The 13,480-nt window shown below is 38.1% G+C and overlaps 1 long non-coding RNA gene across 1 annotated transcript; it reads left to right on the top strand.

Annotated features, from left to right (window-relative positions):
* The first annotated feature begins 9,916 nt into the window (after positions 1 to 9,916).
* On the top strand, positions 9,917 to 11,572 carry LOC138437191 (uncharacterized). The gene is made up of 2 exons (XR_011255808.1): positions 9,917 to 10,034; positions 10,640 to 11,572. It is a non-coding gene; the product is annotated as an uncharacterized lncRNA (long non-coding RNA).
* Positions 11,573 to 13,480: the final 1,908 nt, after the last annotated feature.

The following is a 13,480-nucleotide window of genomic DNA, read 5'->3' as shown; positions in this document are numbered from 1 at the left end:
TATTCCACGCAAATAGAGACCAAAAGAAAGCAGGAGTGGCAATACTCATATCCAATAAAATAGACTTTAAAACAAAGGCTGTGAAAAGAGACAAAGAAGGCCACTACATAATGATCAAAGGATCAATCCAAGAAGAAGATATAACAATTATAAATATATATGCACCCAATATAGGAGCACTGCAATATGTAAGACAAATGCTAACAAGTATGAAAGGGGAAATCAACAATAACACAATAATAGTGGGAGACTTTAATACCCCACTCACACCTATGGACAGATCAACTAAACAGAAAATTAACAAAGAAACGCAAACTTTAAATGATACATTAGATCGGTTAGACCTAATTGATATCTATAGGACATTTCACCCCAAAACAATGAATTTCACCTTTTTTTCAAGTGCTCATGGAACCTTCTCCAGGATAGATCACATCCTGGGCCATAAATCTAAACTTGATAAATTCAAAAAAATCGAAATCATTCCAAGCATCTTTTCTGACCATAATGCATTATTAGATCTCAATTACAGGAGAAAAACTATTAAAAATTCCAACATATGGAGGTTGAACAACACACTTCTGAATAACCAACAAATCACAGAAGAAATCCAAAAAGAAATCAAAATATGCATAGAAACTAATGAAAATGAAAACACAACAACCCAAAACCTGTGGGACACTATAAAAGCAGTGCTAAGAGGAAAGTTCATAGCAATACAGGCATACCTCAAGAAACAAGAAAAAAGCCAAATAAATAACCTAACTCTACAACTAAAGCAACTAGAAAAGGAAGAATTGGAGAACCCTAGAGTTAGTAGAAGGAAAAAAATCTTAAAAATTAGGGCAGAAATAAATGCAAAAGAAACAAAAGAGACCATAGCAAAAATCAACAAAGCCAAAAGCTGGTTCTTTGAAAGGATAAATAAAATTGACAAACCATTAGCCAGACTCATCAAGAAGCAAAGAGAGAAAAATCAAATCAATAAAATTAGAAATGAAAATGGAGAGATCACAACAGACAACACAGAAATACAAAGGATCATAAGAGACTACTATCAGCAATTATATGCCAATAAAATGGACAACGTGGAAGAAATGGACAAATTCTTAGAAAAGTACAATTTTCCAAAACTGAACCAGGAAGAAATAGAAAATCTTAACAGACCCATCACAAGCATGGAAATTGAAACTGTAATCAGAAATCTTCCAGCAAACAAAAGGCCAGGTCCAGACGGCTTCACAGCTGAATTCTACCAAAAATTTCGAGAAGAGCTAACACCTATCCTACTCAAACTCTTCCAGAAAATTGCAGAGGAAGGGAAACTTCCAAACTCATTCTATGAGGCCACCATCACCCTAATACTAAAACCTGACAAAGATGCCACAAAAAAAGAAAACTACAGGCCAATATCACTGATGAACATAGATGCAAAAATCCTCAACAAAATTCTAGCAATCAGAATCCAACAACACATTAAAAAGATCATACACCATGACCAAGTGGGCTTTATCCCAGGGATGCAAGGATTCTTCAATATCCAGAAATCAATCAATGTAATTCACCACATTAACAAATTGAAAAATAAAAGCCATATGATTATCTCAATAGATGCAGAGAAGGCCTTTGACAAAATTCAACATCCATTCATGATAAAAACTCTCCAGAAAGCAGGAATAGAAGGAACATACCTCAACATAATAAAAGCTATATATGACAAACCCACAGCAAACATTATCCTCAATGGTGAAAAATTGAAAGCATTTCCCCTAAAGTCAGGAACAAGACAAGGGTGCCCACTTTCACTGCTACTATTCAACATAGTTCTGGAAGTTTTGGCCACAGCAATCAGAGCAGAAAAAGAAATAAAAGGAATCCAAATTGGAAAAGAAGATGTAAAACTCTCACTGTTTGCAGATGACATAATCCTCTACATGGAAAACCCTAAAGACTCCACCAGAAAATTACTAGAGCTCATCAATGAATATAGTAAAGTTGCAAGATATAAAATCAACACACAGAAATCCCTTGCATTCCTATACACTAATAATGAGAAAGTAGTAAAAGAAATTAAGGCAAAAATTCCATTCACCATTGCAACAAAAAGAATAAAATACCTAGGAATATATCTACCTAAAGAAACTGAAGACCTATATATAGAAAACTATAAAACACTGATGAAAGAAATCAAAGAGGACACTAATAGATGGAGAAATATACCATGTTCATGGATCGGAAGAATCAATATAGTGAAAATGAGCATACTACCCAAAGCAATGTACAAATTCAATGCAATCCCTATCAAGCTACCAGCCATATTTTTCACAGAACTAGAACAAATAATTTCAAGATTTGTATGGAAATACAAAAACCTCGAATAGCCCAAGCAATCTTGAGAAAGAAGAATGGAACTAGAGGAATCAACTTGCCTGACTTCAGGCTCTACTACAAAGCCACAGTCATCAAGACAGTATGGTACTGGCACAAAGACAGAAATATAGATCAATGGAACAACATAGAAAGCCCAGAGATAAATCCACACACATATGGACACCTTATCTTTGACAAAGGAGGCAAGAATATACAATGGAGTAAAGACAATCTCTTTAACAAGTGGTGCTGGGAAAACTGGTCAACCACTTGTAAAAGAATGAAACTAGATCACTTTCTAACACCTCACACAAAAATAAACTCAAAATGGATTAAAGATCTAAATGTAAGACCAGAAACTATAAAACTCCTAGAGGAGAACATAGGCAAAACACTCTCAGACATAAATCACAGCAGGATCCTCTATGATCCACCTCCCAGAATTCTGGAAATAAAAGCAAAAATAAACAAATGGGATCTAATTGAAATTAAAAGCTTCTGCACAACAAAGGAAAATATAAGCAAGGTGAAAAGACAGCCTTCTGAGTGGGAGAAAATAATAGCAAATGAAGCAACTGACAAACAACTAATCTCAAAAATATACAAGCAACTTCTGCAGCTCAATTCCAGAAAAATAAACGACCCAATCAAAAAATGGGCCAAAGAACTAAATAGACATTTCTCCAAAGAAGACATACAGATGGCTAACAAACACATGAAAAGATGCTCAACATCACTCATTATCAGAGAAATGCAAATCAAAACCACAATGAGGTACCATTTCACACCAGTCAGAATGGCTGCGATCCAAAAGTCTGCAAGCAATAAATGCTGGAGAGGGTGTGGAGAAAAGGGAACCCTCCTACACTGTTGGTGGGAATGCAAACTAGTACAGCCACTATGGAGAACAGTGTGGAGATTCCTTAAAAAATTGCAAATAGAACTACCTTATGACCCAGCAATCCCACTTCTGGGCATACACACCGAGGAAACCAGAATTGAAAGAGACACATGTACCCCAATGTTCATCGCAGCACTGTTTATAATAGCCAGGACATGGAAACAACCTAGATGTCCATCAGCAGATGAATGGATAAGAAAGCTGTGGTACATATACACAATGGAGTATTACTCAGCCGTTAAAAAGAATTCATTTGAATCAGTTCTGATGAGATGGATGAAACTGGAGCCGATTATACAGAGTGAAGTAAACCAGAAAGAAAAACACCAATACAGTATACTAACACATATATATGGAATTTAGGAAGATGGCAATGATGACACTGTATGCAAGACAGGGAAAGAGACACAGATGTGTATAATGGACTTTTGGACTCAGAGGGAGAGGGAGAGGGTGGGATGATTTGGGAGAATGACATTCTAACATGTATACTATCATGTGAATTGAATCGCCAGTCTATGTCTGACGCAGGATGCAGCATGCTTGGGGCTGGTGCATGGGGATGACCCAGAAAGATGTTCTGGGGAGGGAGGTGGGAGGGGGGTTCATGTTTGGGAATGCATGTAAGAATTAAAGATTTTAAAATTTAAAAAATAAAAAACTAAAAATTTAAAAAAAAAAAAAAAAAAAAGAAAGCAGTGGTACATATACACAATGGAGTATTACTCAGCCGTTAAAAAGAATTCATTTGAATCAGTTCTGATGAGATGGATGAAACTGGAGCCGATTATACAGAGTGAAGTAAGCCAGAAAGAAAAACACCAATACAGTATACTAACACATATACATGGAATTTAGAAAGATGGCAATGACGACCCTGTATGCAGGACAGCAAAGGAGACACAGATGTGTATAACGGACTTTTGGACTCAGAGGGAGAGGGAGAGGGTGGGATGATTTGGGAGAATGGCATTGTAACATGTATACTATCATGTAAGAATTGAATCGCCAGTCTATGTCTGATGCAGGATACAGCATGCTTGGGGCTGGTGCATGGGGATGACCCAGAGAGATGTTATGGGGAGGGAGGTGGGAGGGGGGTTCATGTTTGGAAACGCATGTAAGAATTAAAGATTTTAAAATTATAAAAAAAAATTAAATTAAATTAAATTAAAACTCAGGACCATCTCCTCTTATCTGAATTTTATACTCCAGGAAGCAATATTCCTCCACTCTAACCACTCTAGGGCCAGGTGCTAGACAAGCAAGCATCCTAGAGTCTACCCACTGATTCAAACTATCCGATTCAAATCCTCGGCTGTTATCCTTCTTGTTCAGTGCTGTTGCTCAGTCGTGTCTGACTCTGTGCAACCCCATGGACTGCAGCCCACCAGGCTCCTCTGTCCATGGAATTCTCCAGGCAAGAATACTGGAGCGGGTTGCCATTTCCTCCTCCAGGGGATCTTCCCAACCCAGGGATCAAATCCATGTCTCTCATATCTCCTGCAATGGCAGGCAGCTTCTTTACCACTGAGCCATTTGGGAAGTCTCCACCCATCCTTCCTTGGAAAATCAGAACAGAGGCTTTTGTCCCTTGCTTCTTCTCCTCTTAACTGGCCCTGGCACTTACCCACGTGGCCCTGCACAGGATGGTTTCCTCTCTTCTCTTGGGAACTGTCACAAACTATCTTTTCAGCGGCAATCATCTTCTGATCTGTAGGCACTATACTTGAATAAAACCAAACTTCCATGTACATTTTTTTTTAATTTAAAATAAACCCCTAATAAGCAGCAAGTGGAGAACACACAAACTCTTTTTATCCCTCAACAGAGGAACAGTGGCAGTCTTCTTTCCAGTAATGGCTCCTATTCAGACTAGGCCTTGTGGTCCACCTTGGCCTCGCTAGCAGGAACACACAAAATATGTCTTCCTGTGTCACAAAAGTTCTACTTTATTCCTGACTCTATGATCACAACCCCTGTCATCACTCCACAGCTTCACTCCAATTGTCCACACCATTTCATTTATTAATGTAAATGGTGCCTCCCTAAGTCAGAGGTAATCCACCACCTTAATTGTGAGCAGTGTGTTCACTAAGGAAGTGATCAAATCCAGGCCAAATATATCCTGTCCAGAAGATCTTGTGGCTCAAGAAAACTTGTTATTTCAGAGGTAACCATCTAAAGATTATAACAAGTTGGTTTATCTAGAGACTCTTGTTTCTGCATTGCCTGGACTCCAAGAAAACCACTTGTCTTGTTTGATGAGACAAAGGCATCTAAGACAGGAATGGCCCCGTGGGTCACCCTTACCTCTGGTTGGGGACTTAATGAGCTGGTTTTCCCAGCGGTTGGACAATAGAACTCTCATTAAACCTGATGTTCCCCCAAAAGGGGAGGAAGTGGGGGGCTCTCTTGAACAAGCAAATTTTGTAAATAGTGCATAATATATCCCACTTCTATGACCTTGATGACTGTGCATATTAGATAACTATATAATTGGGGTGAAAAAACTAGATATCTCTTGCATGCATGCTCAGTTGCTAAGTCATGTCCAACTCTTTACAACCTAGTGGACTATAGCCCACCAGGTTCCTCTGTCCATGGGATTTTCCAGGCAAGAATACTGGAGTAGGTTGCTATTTCCTCCTCCAGGGGATCTTCCTGACTCAGGGGTTGAACCCACGTCTCCTGCGCCTCCCACATTCACACACGTATTCTTTACCACTGAGCCATATAACAAGCCAAGATATATGCAAGACTCAGTAAAGACCTGATCTTAAATGTTGAGAGCATCTCAGTGACTAGTGAAACATGAAATATTTTGCTTTGTGCTTTGATGTTTTCTTTTTTATTTTCATACTTGTCCTTGTTTGTCAAATAAACATATATATTTACTACTTTTTTTTTTTCAAAAACAGTTAAAACTCTAACTCTGCCTAGTATATGAATTAATTCTGTGGTAACAACAGATCCCTGACTTCCAAGTGTTGATAAATGTCCAAATTCCAAAAATGACAATTATTTTCATTTCTGTTACCCACTTTCTTTTTACACTTTATTTTAATTCTTGGTCCTAAAATAACTCCAGTGTGTTATTTTTCAATTACTGTACATTTCTATAGAGTGATAAAAACAGAATCATGATTCATAGTAACAATATATTTGACTTAAAAAGAGTTTTGTGCTGCTGGGAAAAAAAAAGACTACATATCTATTTAATACATTACCATATTTTCTGGTTTATAAGCTTTGGCAGTGTATAAGGCTTTTATAAGCATAGGGTGGGGTTTGAGGAGAATTTTACAGTGAGGAGAGTAGAGGGAAAACACATCTCCCTGCCCTGTCAAGGTCAATGGGTCTTCCTGCTAGGGTCCTCTGAGACCTTTTGCAGTCAGCCGTTCTGGGGAAAGCTCTGGGCTCTGAGTAGCGAGCTCTGGGATTTATGAGAGTATCACTGTACTATAGTATCATAGGATTTCACCATCTAGTGGCAACTACTACAAATGATAGCCAGTGACCCTGAATGAATGAGACCACACACATTTTGGGTATGTTCCTAAACAATTTACTATTATCTACAGATTTTATTTGACAGTGTGAATTTTCACATTCTGAATTGGATATGACGTGATTGATAAATTGGAAGACATGTTTTGCAAAACACAGATTATCAGTTATATCAGGATCATGCCTGGATGCCAACACATTCATGTAAGAAAACAGAACTGAAGCCACTGTTATACCAGCTGCTTCCTTTATCATAATAGGGGTAATATGGATGAATAGAATGTATGGAAGCACTGTGCTAATGGTAGGGTTAATGGTAATGAGAACACAAAGCCTGTTATTAATGACCAATACTGAGATGGGGTCTGAGGCAAATTTATTAAACATTCTAAAGGAAATATTACATTGTTGCAATTTTCAGACTCATTAGGACCTGAGGCCTTTTTTTACATGGACACAATAGGTTTTATAACACAACTTTTGACAGTTAAAATTGTTCTCAGAACAAGACTATCAGACCAGAGACCCTCTTGCTAGCACATTTACACACTGACAATATATACACTATTTCTTATGTTGTAAATATATCCAATGTTTCCAAATCCATTAAAATAAATATTGAGAAACCCATTCCATTCCCTCACTCCATATTAGCAGCTCACCTCTCTACTCTTTTGTATTGTAATGTGTGCTCAGATGGATGGTCGTGGCCGACTGCATCCCCGTGGACTGTAGCCCACCAGGCTCCTCTGTCCATGGGATTCTCCTGGCAAGAATACTGGAGTGGGCTGCCATTTTATTCTCCAGGGATTTTCCCTCCCCAGGGATGGAATGTGTGTCTCCTGCTTGACAGGTGGGTTCTTCACCACTAGCAGCACCTGGGAAGCCCTTCTCGTTTAACAGTGCTCACTGTCTTTTGGAACCAACTGCTTCTCCAGTGCCCATTTTGGAGCTTGCCGTATCCCTCTTCTTCAGCTCAGGTACATTGCTGCTGAATCTCACCTCCGTTTTTTTCTTATGAGTTTGTTTCCATCTATGTGTTAGTATAAATAGTTAAGCTAACTTTAATCAAAATTTTAAGCAAGCTTTCATAAGGCATAAATCAAATGATTTAGTAAAGTCCAGATGTATTACATCTACTGAATTCCTTTCAGCCACTTTGTAATTTGATCAAATGAATGCAATTGAATACATCTGGCATGATCTGTTCTATATAAGCCCATGCTATTTATCACCCAGGCTTTCACTACTCTCGATGCATATATCATACTTTTTTTCTTAATATCTGCTCTGTTATTTTACTGAGAATTTAAGATAATAATGGCCAGGAGAGCTTTTTCTTTCTTTCTTTCTGAAGTATTTTTAACTTGGTTATTGTTTCCATTGTTTTTGAAATGCTTTGGTTGCCCCAATCCCAAGAAATACTTCCCAGTGGAAACATAAGTGCAGTGGGTAATTTCCTGGCAAGTAAGAGTGCTTTATTTAAACCAAATCTGCTTAATTGCTGTGTTCCATATGTTCATTTTTAGCCTATTGAGTTCAAATAGCTTATTGATGTTATCATTAATCTTAGGTACCATTTTCATCTTTTCAGCTAATTGTTTCTTGATAGAATTGTAAGAAAACCCTGCAACTTCTGAAGCATGTGCCAACTGAATCAGAGGTTATGTTTGTTGTCCATTTTAGAGCATTTTTTTAAATAGTTTATACCACAGCAGAAAAGCATTTACACTCAGTCGTGTCTGACTCTTGGTGACCCCATTGACTATGTAGTCCATGGAATTCTCCAGGCCAAAATACTGGAGTGGGTAGCCTTTCCCTTCTCTGGGGGATCTTCCCAACCCAGGGATCAAACCCAGGTCTCCCACATTGCAAGTGGATTCTTTACCAGCTGAGCCACAAGGAAAGCCCAACTCCGAGACAAATTCAATTACACTAGCCTCAGCATATTTTAATAATGATTCTATTTGTCACTTAGGTATGTTCTTTAAAACAGGAAGTCAAACAATTACTCGTTGGTCTCTGGAAACTCACAAATCAGCCACGAAGTTTATAGTCTATTTGTTTTACATGATAAGTTGCAGATTGCGACTTGAACTTCTACTAATTAGAAGTAATTTCTTCTTAAATTATATGATGTATTTATTAATATAACTGTCACTTCCAATATGCTGCAGTTAAAGTCAATTGACCCTTTTTTAAAAAAAGAGTTTTCACGAAATAAAAGATTGTTTCCACACTTTTGTATGTTTGGGAGTTATGATAAGGCTGTGAACAGCAAGGAATAACACCAAATTCCTTTAGAAACTCTCAGGAGTGAATGAGGTAAAGTGTGCATGCTAGTGTAATCACCGCCCCTCATCCTCAAAGGGCCAAGAAATGTCATCTTTCCTCATTATATCAAATCAGATCTATCTAACTACCCATGGTTAGCAGTATCAGTCATTTTAAATAGCCTCTACTCCTCTCTTAAGAGGAAGATCCCTGAGCTTACAGAACTCTGTGGAAATACAGGAAAGATCTTGGTCACACTGATGAGGTACTCATCACGCCCACTCACATGCCAAGGGGAACCACTCCGCAAGTGGTGCTCATATCACCACTGCCCATGTGACGACCCTTTACGCCCCTCCCCGGGAGTCATGACGCCGCCTAGACTACTTTTTGGAGAGACTGGTCTCCACCACCCAATGATCCTTCAGCCCCCTTCTCTGAGGAACTCTCCTATCCCCGCAAAGCTTTAATTTCTCCACTGCCTAGGGGAAAAATAACCTTTTTCTCTTGTCCTTTACTTTTTGTGACACGTCATGAAACACTGGATAATCGGACAACCAAGTACCAAACCTCAAGGCCAAAAAAGAAACTTTGATTTCCTGGTTTCCTTAAAAATACAGTAACAGCTCTCCCACCTGCCGAAGAGGAAGGACAGAACAAAAGAAACAATACAGTTTAGTATTCATATATTACCACATCAACGCTTTAAAACCTCTTTTATACAAGGAAACCAACACAACTGTTTTTTCCAAACTGGGTCAAAAAACTTTTGAATGAATTTCAGTGCCTGTGTTTAAAACTAACTTATACTTCATCCCATTACCCATTCCTGTTTCTTGGCTTTCTTCCATCTTTCCACAGGTTCTTTTTCCCTACCTTCCAAGATGATTGGAGACAAATCAACACTATTCAGAATCCAGTTAGCATCATGATCTTAATACACAATGGAACTGTGTCTGTAATGAGTAATAAATATTATGTAAGTAATTCACTTGGTTAGAGGGTATGCTACTTAAGGGAGGGGAGTGCTAAGGTTGCTCATTCATTCCTTACCTGAGCCAACTGACCTCACAGAGAGAAAATTCTTTCTATAACAAAATAACATCCTTAACTCAGCCAGCAGACTAATTCAGATTTCAGAGAACATTCCCTGACAGTTGGTCAATTGTATCATTTTATTCTATGACAGACAGCCTACTATTATCCTGTTATTCACAAGGAAGAGGTGTTATTTCTCTGCATAACTTCTTGCAGAGAATTACCAATAAGAATAGGAAAGCTGACTTAAGTTCAGTGTAAATTATTAATGTTAAAGTAAACCTAAAATTATTTGTACCTAGCAAGAATAAACGTTAGGATTAAATGCTGGAATACTGAAGGAGCTAACAGGATTTTTAAAAAGAAAAAGAATGAAAATGATTAAATGTAACCATTATATGTAGTTGCATTAGTGGAGAGATATGACTAATAATCACACCACTATGATTGTTTATAACCCACCTTAATATTCAAAGGTGGCTAGTAAGACACATATGCTGTAAAATGCTCACTGGGATGACGCTTTATCCTTTCTGGGCTTTCTAGGTGGCTCAGACAGTAAAGAATCCACCTGCAATGCAGGAGACCTAGGTTCAATCCCTGGGTTGGGAAGATCTCCTGGAGAAGAGACTGGCTATCCACTCTAGTATTCTTGCCTGGTGAATTCCATGGACAGAGGAGCCTGGCAGGCTACAGTCCATGGGGTTGCAAAGAACTGGACATGACTGAGTGACTAACAGTTTCAATTTTATCCTGTCAATTTTGTTGTTACTGAAGTGAAGCTTGTTGATTGTTATCTTTGAGCAATTCTTGATGGCAATCTAGGGGATGGTGGTCAATGTGATGAAATCTACACAGAACTTACTACTGCACAAAAAATTTAATCCCTCCCAGCCATCTTCTATTGAGGAACCATGTGGTCTTCATGTTTTGACATCAAATTCCAAGAAAAAATATTTTGCATTCACCAAAGTGCAGCTGGTGATATGTAGCAACTGATGTGGAAAGAAGGTGATGCTGAACAATCAGTCAAACCAGCTGACATCCCCCTACCATCATGCCCATTATCCCTGGCCTCCACATTCTATGGGCCTTTCTTGGGTAGACGTCATCTGCAAAGGTCCCAAGCTTTTTAGCTGTTTCCATCCTCACAGCTTCTGGCCCATGAAAGCTGCCTTTCTTATTTGCAACCATAGTTATGAATATATACAGTAAGTCTCCTACATGCAAATCTTCAAGTTATGAACTTTCAAAGATGCAGACATGCATTCCATCAACATCAGGCATGAATGAAGTTGCAACTTGCCCTCCATCTCCTACTGTTGATGACCCTTCAGCTCTATCATCTCCCACCTCTTCTTCCTCCTCTAGTGAGTAACTCTACTTGTCTGTTCACTTGACTCCAGCCCCTGTAGGCCAGCTACTGTACTCTACTACTGTACTTTTCAAGGTATTGTAAGATTAAAACTGTTTTCTTTATTTTTTGTATTTGTTTCTTGGATGTTGTTTATGTGAAAAGTATTATAAACCTATTACAGTTGTTGTTATTGTTGTTCAGTAACTAAGTCATGTCCAGCTCTTTGCAACCCCATGGACTGCAGCATGCCAGGCCTCCCTGTCTTTCACTATTTCCCAGAGTTTACCCAAACTCATGTCCACTGAGTCAGTGATGCCATCCAACCATCTTATACTCTGCCACCCCTTTCTCCTGCTCTCAGTCTTTCCCAGCAACAGGGTCTTTGCCAATGAGTCAACCCTTCACATCCAGTGGCCAAAGTATCAGAGCTTCAGCTTTAGCATCAGTCTTCTAGTGAATATTCAAGGTCAATTTCCTTTAGGATTGACTGATTTGATCTCCTTGCAGTCCAAAAGACTCTCAAGAGTCTTCTCCAGCACCAGGATTCAAAAACATCAAATTACAGTACAGTACTATATTGCCAATTGTGTTAGTTGGGTACCTAGGCTAACTTTGTTGGACTTATTAATAAATTGGACTTACAAACATGTCTCGGGATGGACCTCTTTCATATGTGGCATCCTTACTGTATAGTGTTAGGAATTTGGTGCAAGGAGGGGGAGATTATAGCATGTGTTCTGTCTGCAATCTGAAAACTGGGAGTCTTGAGCTATTTTGTCCCAACAGAGAAAAAATATTTATTTTAAAAACGGATACATTCATGAAGTGATAATAGCAAAAGAGGAAAGAGGGTAGAAAAGAAGTTAAAAATTAAGAATGAAATCATTATATACAAGGCACTCTATCCCATCCCACTGACTTATGAACAGAGATCAAACATTTAACACTAAGCTTTCATTTGCCCAACATGAAGAGCAAGACGTGATTAGATACATGACTGAAAGTGAGTAGTACTCGAAAGAAGCTGACATATCCCAGTACTGACTCACAAATGCATCTCTCATTTCCTACACAGAAGGCTCTTTGTGATGTGAATAGCATCCTCAATACTACATTTGTTGAAAATTCAGTATCAGATTTCAGGATAAACCAGTGACATCATACTAAAGCTTAATTCACAAAAGCAGTTCTTACTAGGATTCATCATTGGGATAACTAGCTTAATACTAAAAAAATTAAAAAAATATTTTAAGACATGTTTCCCACAAAGGAGGAACTACACCCCTATGTTCTAGGGAGCATTTCAGAAATTTTGAGGGTTTTTTTTTTTTCATTGTTCTTGCTATGTTTGTGGGACACTTCAGGCATTTTATGGGAAAAATTTAGGTGGGGTGTCAGACATCCTAAAAACATGAGAAAGTCCCGCCCAATCAGGATGAGCTTCACACTTCTTGTGTCTTCACAAAAGACATACATTTACCATGTCATGCCAGACATTGCCAAATACATGTTTGCACGTATGGTGGTGGCATTTCAAGATAGCAAATATATTATCTGAGTTATCTAAAAACTGACCTAACCTGTGTCATAGGAAAGGAATTATCTTTACATTACACTTAAAAGTAAGACTAGTCACTTTGCTAATTCTTCATTTTCTCCATTTTGACACTTAGTCATTTCCCATGGCATTCTTATCTAAACCTTGTCAAAGGCTATTTCCTTTTTTTTTAAATCATGTATATATAAGTCAGGTTATTATTAATCATTCCACTAGTTTTAATTAGGGTTCCCTCACTTCTCTGCCCTTTAATTTTCCTTCCTTTATACCGAATGGCTTCTGACTTTACCTTAAATCCAAGTATTCATCATAAGTAGCCACAAGCATCAGACTACTTCATTCTGTTTTCTAGTATAATCCTGCTTGAGCACTTACATATTAATATATATTACATATTATTTTATAATAAATTACATTCTTTTCCCCTTATAGTTAAAGCATTATATTACTCTTTTTAAATTAAAGTATGTTC

This window comes from Ovis canadensis, chromosome 3 (assembly GCF_042477335.2).
Source record: "Ovis canadensis isolate MfBH-ARS-UI-01 breed Bighorn chromosome 3, ARS-UI_OviCan_v2, whole genome shotgun sequence".
Taxonomy (NCBI): domain Eukaryota; kingdom Metazoa; phylum Chordata; class Mammalia; order Artiodactyla; family Bovidae; genus Ovis; species Ovis canadensis.
The sequence above is the reverse complement of the archived record's forward strand: the minus strand, read 5'-3'. Positions and strand labels throughout refer to the sequence as shown.